Below are 12109 nucleotides of genomic sequence, written 5' to 3'. Positions count from 1 at the left end.
GATACCACATTTTATAATAAAAGGTCTTCTGAATCTGTAATACGTTAAGGGCATTAACCATCATAGCTTTCATGGTACGCAAATAGATTTCTTGGAAAGAAATAATTTCAAAAGATGCATAAAGCAATCCCAGTGCAAGTGAAGAAATTGAAACAATCAATATGCCAGTGAAAACTAAGTACTATGATTGTCTTTTTTTAATGGCACATTCTTTTCTATTTTCTTTTTAAAATCTTTTTCCTATGTGATAATGGACAAGAATGAATGAAGGGATGATTACCTATTATCTTCAATTTCTGTCTAAAATTTTATTGTTAGAATTGGCAGAACTAGAAGAAAAATACCTTGACATTAGCAACCTTTGTAGGAAAGTAAGAAGAATATGCTAGAAGAATAAGTAGTGGAAGCTTTTATTAACTCCTACCCTCTCTAGCGTCCTGCAGCAGTAGGGACTTGCCAATATGCAGCCCATCAGCATGCACAGAGACCTGTAGAAGCTGCCATTCTTTTATTCTTCTGCAAGAAATCCATAATAAGACTCTGACAATGTGGCAGGAACCAAATGCATGAGCATGTTTTGCAAATAGTTTATGGAAACAGGTACACTCATTAACACTGATGGTGAAATGATAACCACGATGCATAATTGGTGCAGTTTAAAAATGTATTTGTTATGCAAGTTATTTCTTTAGTTATAAGGCAAGCCTTATTCCATAGGCATTCAGTTAGGGAATTTCAATGCTTAATGTAATTATGATATTGATGTATATTTGCCACAACTATGGGTAATAGTGTGGGAGAAGGTACAATAGAAGGATGGGCAGATGATCCCTTGGACTTACCTATGAAAATGAATGTGACATTTAGTAGACAAAAGGAAAGTGAAACATATCTGTGCATAGGACTAGCTATCATTATCTATGAATTTGCTCAGTGAACTATGTGATAGTTAATCTAGATCTGCAATGGAATGAAAAAGTTGTTCCTTACAAAGTGTGCTGGTTTCTGATAACCAGCTGGAATTGTTGTTGAGTGTGGAAGAAGTGTGGGTGCTGTTTGTTCTTCTGTATTAAAATTCTCAGAATGGCAATTATCTCCTCTGGTCCAGGACAATTTCCATTCTCTGAATGGCAAACTCTGCTGATTATGCTGCACAAATGTGGCCCACCGCTTGTGTAACCAAAAATTAGCACTTCCAGGGTTAAGTCCTGCAACAGGCAAAGCCCATTGATTCTAGAAAGAGAATGTAATCAGAGTCAATTTGTGAGAGTTGTGTTGCCTGCTTCTTTCCAAATATAAGCATTCTACTAATGTTGGATTGTTCCCAGATGCATTAACTCTCTATTGTGCAAACAGTGGGCTCCATTTGTGCAACATAAAATGCTGACTGACTGTAGATGGTCAGCAAGGGATACTTCCCTTCATTTTTTAAGTTGTTATTAACTAATACTCCATTCTATCTATGGAAAGTGTTTATCAAATTGCACACATTTTTCAAAGCAACTAAGGGCAATCAGGTAACCTTTTCTATCATTCTGCCATTATGGATATGGAACTTCTATCATTTTGAAATATTGCTATCTTAACCCAAAGGAAAAATCAAAGTATTAGCTAGCTTATTTATTTTTTTACTGAAACCCATAATTTGTTTCTTAATGACCTAGGAATAACCACAAATACTCTTGATGAATATCAGTTTCTGTTCTCTGTGCAGGGAAAACAAAACAAAAAGAAATTTGATGAGGATTTTGCTGGAATAAGAAAATCAATGTGTATGGGAGTATCATTTCCTCATAACAATTCAGAATATAATTGGTTTGTTATTATTATAGGCCACAAATATATATTATTAGACTATTCAGGTGGTGTTGATTTAGTTAACCCTTTTCCTGTTCAAACCACATACAAAAGCTAGCAAAAAATGCTGTTTTAAAATGCACCTGAGAATAACATGTGGGAACCAAGAAAGACAGAGAGAGAACAGTTGACAGTGTCTTACAGTTGTAAAATACCCATGGAAAGTCAGGAAATGAAGTTGAACTGATTATGAGATTCAGATCCAATGGAAGTATATATTTGTCATTCTTCCATTGTCTATTCTGATTATTGAAAAACAACAAAAGTTCATTTTTAATGTCATTAGTTACCCACTTATAAATGCCATCACATGTTTCGGGAAGTTCTATACATACTCTGTTTCTTTTCAGATGAGAAGAAATGTATTTGGTCGATTCCCTTTTTTCCCTCACATTTTGAACCCATCACAAAACCATCCCACTTCTTTTCCCAATTTTTTTTCTTATTTCTCTACAGTTCATTTGTTTTTTGGTCAATTTTCTTATTGCGGTTGGATCAAGCTAAACTCATGCATGAAATATCCTTTTGCTCATATAGTTTCTCACTCAGACATATAGAAGGAACTAATGCTTTTCTAGTTGTTTACACAACCTTTAAAATATGTTAAGCAGTATATAAAACTGTTAAAATGAATAAATTTTATTTAGTAATGGTTTTCATGTATTGTTAGTGTACTGCCAATGAATATATGTCAATATCAGAATGTTCTATGGCTGTAATACTGCTTCCCCACAAACCAAAAAAACATGCTTTGAAGTGGATTTTAGAATTGTCCCATGAGGAAGATCCTAAACTTCTAGTGTACATCTACACTGTAATGACTGTGTAGGAGAGAAGTAGCAAAGTATGTAGGAGAGTATGCGAAGGGAGGGCTCTGCCTTCTATTGCACTCATGGGACCCATTACAACGGGGCTTTAAAAATACTCCCAGATGTGAGAGAAGACTATCCGTTCCAGAAGAGGATATGTCAGATGGCTTCCCTTCTGCAAACACTGCTGATTTTCCCTGTTCTAGAAATTAGCATTTCTCTCTCTTTTGCATAGTTTTTAAAAGCACCAAAGCCAGTTGGTGAGAGTGGTGAATCCCACAAGCACACAGGTACAATACAACACTACCCAGGTTTTCCACATTTTTTAAAGTAAGAAGGTGTGTTAGAACATGATGGCAAAATGACTAGCTGTACTATATGAAGGAATTTTCCACCACTTTCTAAACTATCATAGAACTGCCCAATTCAATATGAGGTTTCTGTGAGCATGCCTTTATGACTGTGATGAACTGTACGTGGAAATAACTGTTGAGTGTGTACAGTTCCAAGTTCTTAAATAGCCCCTCCAGATTGTGGAGGTGCCTGGGTGTAGCACTGGGCAGATGATAATAGCACTGAAATCTCTTGGAACAACTCAAGCTCTATCCTCCTGCATAAACATATAGCAAGGACTACTGATGATAATCTACTTCCTGTGTGGGCTTTATACACTTAGGAAGGTGGTCAAGTCTCCATACATCTATATTTGTACTGGATCATTAATCTATATCAGTGAATGTTATTTGTTGAGCTACATAAAGAACTTGAAGATCAAGCATATTATACATGCATTTTTGTGTATACCTTTGCCTTGTTTGGTTACTAAAATATACTGTATAATAGTTATATAAGACTATCATATGAAATTCTTGCATATGCAATTGATAATGCATTGCACCTTCCCAACTTTGGTAGTGCTGTTTTAAAACTGGGCTGCATTAAACAGAGGAGATACATTAACTTCAAACAATATTTTAAAAATCTGGGGGGTTCTAAACATGACTTTCTTATTTTTGGAGCATACTCCAAAGTGATAAATAATATTACTGTTGAATCAGAATAAATTGCTCCCATATGCATCTACATGATCTTTTAGATGGGTTTTGGAGGCCCTTCTGAAAGAGTCCTTCTCAAGGAGGTAAGGAGGATGACAAATAGAGGAGGGCCTTCTCAGTAATTGCGCCCACTAATGGAGCAGCCTCTGAAAGCAGTTTACCTGGCACCTTCATTACAATCTTTTTGGCTCTGGGCTAAAACAACTTTATTTTCTAGACATTTTAATAACTGATTTTACCTTGATCATTTTGGTGGTATTGCTGTTTTAATCTACACTATTTTTAATAGTTATCCTTGAGCTGTGTACTGTTTTGTTTTACTGTTTTTCTTGTTTGTTGTTGTGTATTTTAATTGATTGTTTTTATTGTTATAGCGTGTTTTTATTCCATTGTATCTGCTTGGAGAGGCTTTGGGACAATACAGTAGAATATAATAAATAAATCTTTATGCCTAAAAACTCTTGGTGAGTAGGTATTATAGGCTGTAAAGAGCTCTTTTCAGTGATGCTGAAAGTTATTTATAATTCTGCTATCAAAATAATTTGGGCCTATGTTCACTAATACTGGGGATATGTTACTGAATCAATCAGTTTATCCTCTTCTTGAGAATATCTATTTTTTTCTTTGTTCATATCTCTTCTACTACCTAAGCAGAGAGGCAGAATAATGAAGTTATTTTTCTCCTTTTAAGCATTTCCACAAGATACTGAACATTCAAGGGAATTAATCTTTCATTGCCATGAGATTGGAGTTAATTTACTATGGGGCAGCTATGTTTCTGTGCTGTGATCCATAGGTAAAGCATAGTTAGCCAGAGATGGAGCTGTGAGCAATTCACAATTCACAGGACATGGTTACCGAGTGGAGAAGATCTATAATATGTTTTAAACAATGTATTAATAAGTGGTTTGAAGAACTGGGTATGACCAAATCTCTCTCTCTCTCTCTCTCTCTCTCTCTCTCTCTCTCTCTCTCTCTCACACACACACACACACACACACACAATTTGTACTATGTGGTTTTTTGTGCAATGTATAAAAACACAGAATAATAGCAACCATTAGCTAGTATATGGGAGAGGAGGTGGGTGGTTAATAACATGAATTTCATGTTCACTGAGATTTTGTAAAAAGCCTAGTTAATTATGAATTTGATATCATTTCCTGGGGGAAATGATTTAAAAGATCCTCTAGGAAAGGCTGAAAATTTCCTTTGGTTAATGTGTACTGGTTTGTTTGTTTTTATTTTTTGTTTTTTTTTTTTTATAAGAAGCAAAAATGGGGGGAATATCGGCCATGAACTATATTTATCCCTCCTTCTAATAGAATATAGACAGGTGTGCATGTTTGTATTTGTGTGTGCACATGCTTAGTGTAGGTTGTACTTGTTACAAAATGTTCTTCATTTTTTTACATCGTTAAGCTAAAAATCCTCCCTCCCTCTCCCTCTCCTCTCCCTCTCCCTCGCACACACATTCACACAGAGAGACAGACAATCTCATATATATAAAACAGCTAAGATTTACAAAATGGCACGATAGAATCATAGAACAGTAGAGTTGGAAGGGGCCAAATATGGCCACCAGGTCCCTTCGTACAGGTCTCCAAGTTAAAGCTTTCCTAACAGATGGCTGTTCAGATGCATCTTAAATGCCTCCAGTGTGAGGGAGCCCATAGCATCTCTAGGTAATTAGTCCACTGTCATATTGCTCTAGCAGTCAGGAATGCATCACTTGAAAATTTTAACCAGAATGAGTGGAAAGAGATGTAATACCGTTTTTTAATTCTTACTTAAATGCAGTCACCTAATCCTTCTTGCAGGCTGGTGGAACAGTACGGTTGCTGATTAAAGAACCAAATGCATTCAGTTCGGGTGCATACAGAGAGGACATGTGATAACAGGCAGATACTCAAAAGGGCTTTCATTTTCCTGTCTGGAAAGAGTAGAGCATGACATTTTCAGTGTATTTCCCAATTCTGATGATATCCCATTCTGAAAATTCATATGGTTTGCTTTTTGTAAACTTATGCTGGTAGGATTAAATAGGATAAACATGCAAGGGACTGGAAGGCTTCAGCCCACCTCTCTCCCTTGTTGGATTTTGTCAGCATTTGTTCATAAAGGATGGCTTAGTGAAGAGTCTCCTCCACGGATGATCACTTGATCTAGAATGCTGGAAATCAGTAAGTAGTCCAGACAGAGTGGACAGTTTCCATGGATACAGGACTCACTGACCAGAAGCAGGAGGTAATGGACTGCAGATAGAGAAGGGGCCAAGGATGGAGCACCCCCTCCTCATGCGTTCACCCTATTCAGGTTTAAAATGTCCAAAGAGGTCCAAATATTTTTTTCAGTTTTACGTGGCCTAAGATTTGTCTCCAATATTCTCAAATAATCAGAGGAAGGAAAGGTAGAGAATTTGAGGAGCACAGTTTGGAGAGGCACTGGGAAATTGTGCATTGTGGCATGTAAGAAAATGTGCATGTAAGAAAATGTGCAGTTGTAAATAATTGAAAAGTTTCTACCAATTATGAAGGATGGCTGCAGTCTTTCAAGCAAATCATTCTAGTTCATTCACTTTCTACATAGTTATTTATATGGATGGCTAAAGCATGATAATTTTCATGACCTTTTCATTTCAAACTGTGAATTTGAATCCATATGGGTCACAAAACTCACCAAAAAACTTAGACAAATTATTAGAGGTGTGCATCCAGTCCAAACAAGATATGGAATAACTATTTAGAACAGATTAAAGGATGACAGATTCCTTCAAAAAGAAATCCTATGAAGAAAACCCTGTGAGATTAGAAGTGAAATGAAAACTGCTCTGGAAGTGTTTGGAAGGGACAAAGTACCCAGAATGGATAGGATACCAATTGCAGAGATGCAGAGATTGAATTAGTCCAAATCCTAACAAGAATATGGCAACAAATATAGAAAACAAAACAATGGCTTACAGTTTGGAAACACTCATTCATTCCAATTCCCTAGAAAGGAGTTGCAAAAGAGTGCAGCAACTACATGACCATTGTATCATTTCCTAGTGAGTCATACTAAAGATGTGGCAAGGATTTTTTTTTTTTTTACTTTATATGGAGTGAGAAATGCCTGATGTTCAAGTTAGATGCCAAAAAGGAAGAGGCGTGCAAGATCATATTGAAAAAATATGCTGCCTTCTAGAATACACCAAAGAATTTCATAGGAAAATCAATCCATGCATGAAGCAGAGTCTTTTACTGTATGAATCATGAGAAGCTATGGATGATTCTGAAAGAAATGGGCATGCCTCAGCACTTGATTGTCCTGTATTTTGGACAAGAAATCGTGACACACAAAATAGTTTCCCATAGGAAAAGGTATCATACAAAAGCATCCATGTATTTTACTGCACTCTGTACTTAAGGGATATCATAAGGAAACCTGGATTGGGATCAAAGAAAAGAGAAAAGAAAATTGGTAGAAAAAGATGGACCAACAGAAAGATGAACAAATGGGTCCTAGATCGAATCAAGTCAGAAATTGTCCTGGAAGCAAACAGGATGAAAATGAGGCTATCATACTTCAGACACATCATGACAAGGCAGGAAGAAGAATACAATGCTATGGAAGGTCAGAGACAGAAGGGGAAGGAGAAGACCAAATATAGGATGACTCTATTACACGTAGGAAACGATAGCCTCTCAGGGACAGAGCATTTTGGAAAGTACTCATTCATAGGCTTACCATAAGTCCTATATGATGGCACATGACAACTAGAACACCCTCTTTTGACAATCCAGACCCAAAGTGGCTGCTTCAGAATGATTCAGACTTCAGTAGAGGTAGAAGTGAGCTTCTCTGATACAAATTAGACTCCACCAGAATCCTGCGACACTGCTCAGAGATTTGGAAGATACTAAACATTATTACACATTTCTCTTTAATTTCTCCATAAATGGGAAACAACAGCCAAGGTGAAGGAAGAGGAGGGGATTGCTCCTGCATGTTTAATGTTGAGCAAGACAGCATAAAATTAAGAATTCAAACAAAGTCTCAGTCTGGTTCCTTTCATCATAACACTCTAATCCAGAACCAATGCACCCAACACCTTCCAGTTTCTTGCTTATAACTTTTCATATGGACATCAAGGAATGGGACATCTCCCTACCCCAGCAACTTTAAAACCCCTCCTTCACAAAACTTCTAACTACCTTGTGCTTCATTTGTCTAGTTGAAAGTCCCCAGGCATGTGAAGCGGGAGAAGAGGGAGCACATAAGCACAAAGCTCATGACAATCTGTGTGCGTAGCATGAAACCACAATTGCCCAACCCCCACCCATTCTGCCCTTCTCCATGCTGAGGAGGGAATTGCATTCTGAGCCTGTCTGAGCACAGAGTAATGACTCAGGGGGTGCTGGAAAGAGCAGCCTCTCCTTCTAGCTCTGGACAAGCCCTTGGCTTTGTGCAATGCACAGAATCCTCCTGGGAGTACAGCATACAGCACAAAAGGGCTCAGCTGGTACTAGGCACCTCCCAGTACTGGCTACTCACCACTTGTATCTCCTATAGAAGATAAGAGTGAAGTTTACGCCAGGAGGTGAGACTTGAAAGAAAAACTCCACCTGCTGGAGGTACCCAAAGAGGCTCCTTAGGTCATCTGCAGAACCTCCAAGACCCATATTAGTTTCATGAGCTAGAGGTTTGTGTCCCTGAGAGACGCAATTCCATAAATTGATATGATGCTCAATCCATTTCCACTACAGTAGTATGCATACTTGATCAGATTAAGACTCACTGTATTTAAATGTACTTATAACCAGGTAAGTAAAAGTAGGAGTTCAGCCTTAATGATGTATATTAGAATATTAAATATTTCTTAATGTCTTCTTCACAGTGAACTACTCTACAATATGAACCTATATATATTCATTCTGTCATCCCCCATGTCTCCCAAACATACCTTTTCTGGAAGTTACACTATGGGCCAAGGGCTGGGAGAGATCTTTTTATTTATCACACCACAGAAACAATTTTCACTTTCGACATCCTTTGAGAAAATATTAGTTCCGTGGTGCAATTTGTTTTAATTCTTTTTCAAGTTCAGAGTCTACAGCAACACACTAGAGCTGCACTGCAGAGACAGTAACTGCATTGCAGGTTGAAAATGAAGCTTTGGCTCCTATTTTTATGTATATATGTTTTGCAGTGAACAAAGCAGAATTATTTTCAAAAGCATTTCCTGAGCTATGAGATGAACCTTTTCTTTAAAAAAAGGTTTATTTTTTATTTTGTGAATCTGTTTGCAGGAAGGTGCACTGCAGTACAAATTAAAATATCCAATCAAAATAGCAAATTTCTATGCATTGGATGGGGGGAATTGTTTTAACTGAACCTATTAAATCCCAATAAGGAGCTCCCAATTCATTAGGGAGCCAAGATTAATTTTAGGTCCAACATATCTTGTACTTGGAATACATCTATAAATTTTAACTTTTGTGAATGTCTGGAGGGAGATGCATTTATAAGCTATATTACTTTAGTAGTCATCTTTATAATTCCCATTTTGTCTTTATTTTATTGCAGAGCACATGAAGTAACATGTAGGGATTTTTAATGCATGCTAAATATCCTGCCATCATACATATGCATTTCCATTATTTCTGTATCTGGCAATCTAATCATTTATAACGTCTGCCTTTAAAAAGGACAACTTTGAGCTCAACACTCTGAAATGGAGATAATCATCTTCTGATGATTTTTTTCTACCTAACACCATTACACCTTAAAAATAACAACAAACAAATCAGCCACCTGCTGCTAGCACATGCTACCATTATATTGACAGCATTTAAAAAATATTCTCCACTCTTTTTTGTGTGTCTTCCTCAAGGCTCTTTGCAGCCCTCCATAACTGTTCTTAGGAAGGAAGGAAGAAGGAAGGAAGATCTATAAAAGTATTAAATCACTCATGCTGGTAAGAAAAAATGCATGTCTAAGCATAACAAATGCCTTTGCAGAACTTGCTGAAGTGCATGCTTATTACTTTGCATTCCCGATTCCAAAGCATCTAATATGTCAAGTGTACCCAGAGCATCACCTGAACATTAGCAATTCTACTGTTTGATGACCTGGTGAAGGGCAACCCAGTTAGCCTAATGTGGGACTTGAAACACTCAAGGAGCATTCTGAAGGAAACTCGCATGATCCAGAGTGTCCTGTGGATTGGATCATGGCCCTCTGTAAAATCTGCTGGCCAAAATGAAAAGAAACAGTAGGTTGGATCCAACAGTGTGCAGTACAACTAGAAAGGAACCTGGGCTCATGTAATGTGTCCTCCGAATTTTACCAGCTCCCACTACAATCTCCTATAGTGCATCCCTGCCCAAAACAGATGCTACTTTAAATGTGTACTAGCAGAAATGTATTTTTAAATGCGAAGGTACAGAGACCCTCATCTGGGTCATGACCACAGTAGGAGAGGTAGAAGGATGTAGATTGAGCCCCATGTACCTTCTATACAGTAATAGAGAGGCCTTCTAGATATTTATGATAATGTTTGTCTTGGTCCTCACACTGTTATGATTCAGGCATATCCTTGATGAGAGTTAAGAGGCTAGGATGAGAGGAGGATGAGGAAGGTGCACTGCATGATTTTGTGTTGTGCCAATTTGGCTACAAACATACAGAAATGTCTGCTTTATTATGGATAAGCATACTTGCAAAATTTGATCCTGTCAAAGCTTTCCAAATACCACCCGAAAGCCCATTCTATCTCATTCAATAGCTCTCTGGTTTGCTTTATTTTGTTTCGCATGAAAATCCACTTGCACTTTCAAGAACATTTCCGCAAATGTACAAATTGGTTGTGCACATCTTTTAAATGCATGTGAATGTCTATGAATTTTTAAAGTATGGATTTTTCATGCATATTTTTCAAAATGACACACATTTTCTTCCTGAGAATATAGAGGCTAGAAAGCAAATGGAGGGTTAGTTTGCTCAAATTCAGAGTCTGGGCAGTAAATAGAGAGGAAATTTGTGCAATAGACATAACCGCTTGAGAACAAGCTGTGAAAACTATGGGGCAACCTTCTTATAAACTTGCTGAAATAGCATAGAAACACTGAAAGGGATGAAGACACTTACAAGTATCAGTTCAACACTTAATAGCAAGAGGAATACATTAGCAAATGGGATATATTATCCCCACCCTTCGGTATTAGGTTAGCCTGGTTCCAGCATCTATGGCAATGGCTGTTCTTCAGAGACCTTTCTCCAAGTCTTCCCACCCTGAAATGAGGCGAGGCATGTAGCTGCTAAGGGAAAAGCCATTCAGTCATAGCACCCCTGTAATGGTCTTTCCAGAGAGGTTTGTGCAACACTATATTGTGGTCCTTCCAAGCTTTCCATTTTCCCAATCATCTTGGGTATCTTTTTTTACAATGCTCCTGGATTTTACTTCAGTTCTAATCCAATTTCTCATCATATGTATATTATGTTTTATTATGTGCTTATGTTATTCAGTAAGTTTTGTTTTGTTTTGTAAACTTCCCAGCAAGCTATCAGACAGTATAGTGTTGTAACAAGTTACAATTTTCCTACCTAAGTGGACTCTTCATTGTTACATTCATTTCATTTGTTTCCAAATGATTTTTAAAGGCATGCAGCTTAAAGGGAATATGAAACAATCCCACATAAAATTCAAGCAAAGGACCCACCTTTAAACAGTTCTTTTCAGATGAGTGTTTATTCTTGGACCTGTTCATGTGGGCATAATCATACTGCATTTCTAAAGAATGCAGGGAGACTGTAGAGGTAGAACCTCTATGAAATTCTAACGAAGGAAAGAGATCTTTGCTGGCTTGAAGACTCAGAACAATAGCAAAAGGGAATGGCTAAAATAGTCCCATACATTCTTTGCAGGTGCTTGTTACTTTGGAATTGTTCTTATTCCCCTATTTCTTCAGATTTATCAGAATCCATATTGATTAGCTGGACACTAGCTTCTGCTCTAGAAGTTAAGCCTGTCATTTCTGCACAAAAGGTAATAGGGCCCCAAGAGAAATTTTATCTCAGGAAAATGTATTTTATCCAGACACAGTCTACTGATCACTTATCCTGGGACGAGGCTTTCTTTGCCTGAGCGTGCATGTGCACATGTGCAAACATACAGTTTCTGAAATGCTGTTTGGGAATTTTCCTGAAGAAGAAGCCCCGTGTGTACAAAAGTTTTTAACTGGCTCAAAAAGAACTTATTGGAAAGAGGATCCATGTTATCTATAAATGAAAAAGAGAACATCTTGCTCCTTCATCAGTCACAAAGATTTTCAAAGAGGCACTAAATATACACTTTTTTTTTTACTCTTACAAAGTGATTATGATCAGGGCACATTGTATTGCATCTAT

The sequence above is a fragment of the Varanus komodoensis genome, unplaced genomic scaffold, assembly GCF_004798865.1.
Source record: "Varanus komodoensis strain SLA01 unplaced genomic scaffold, ASM479886v1 scaffold1, whole genome shotgun sequence".
NCBI classification, from domain to species: domain Eukaryota; kingdom Metazoa; phylum Chordata; class Lepidosauria; order Squamata; family Varanidae; genus Varanus; species Varanus komodoensis.
The sequence above is the reverse complement of the archived record's forward strand: the minus strand, read 5'-3'. Positions refer to the sequence as shown.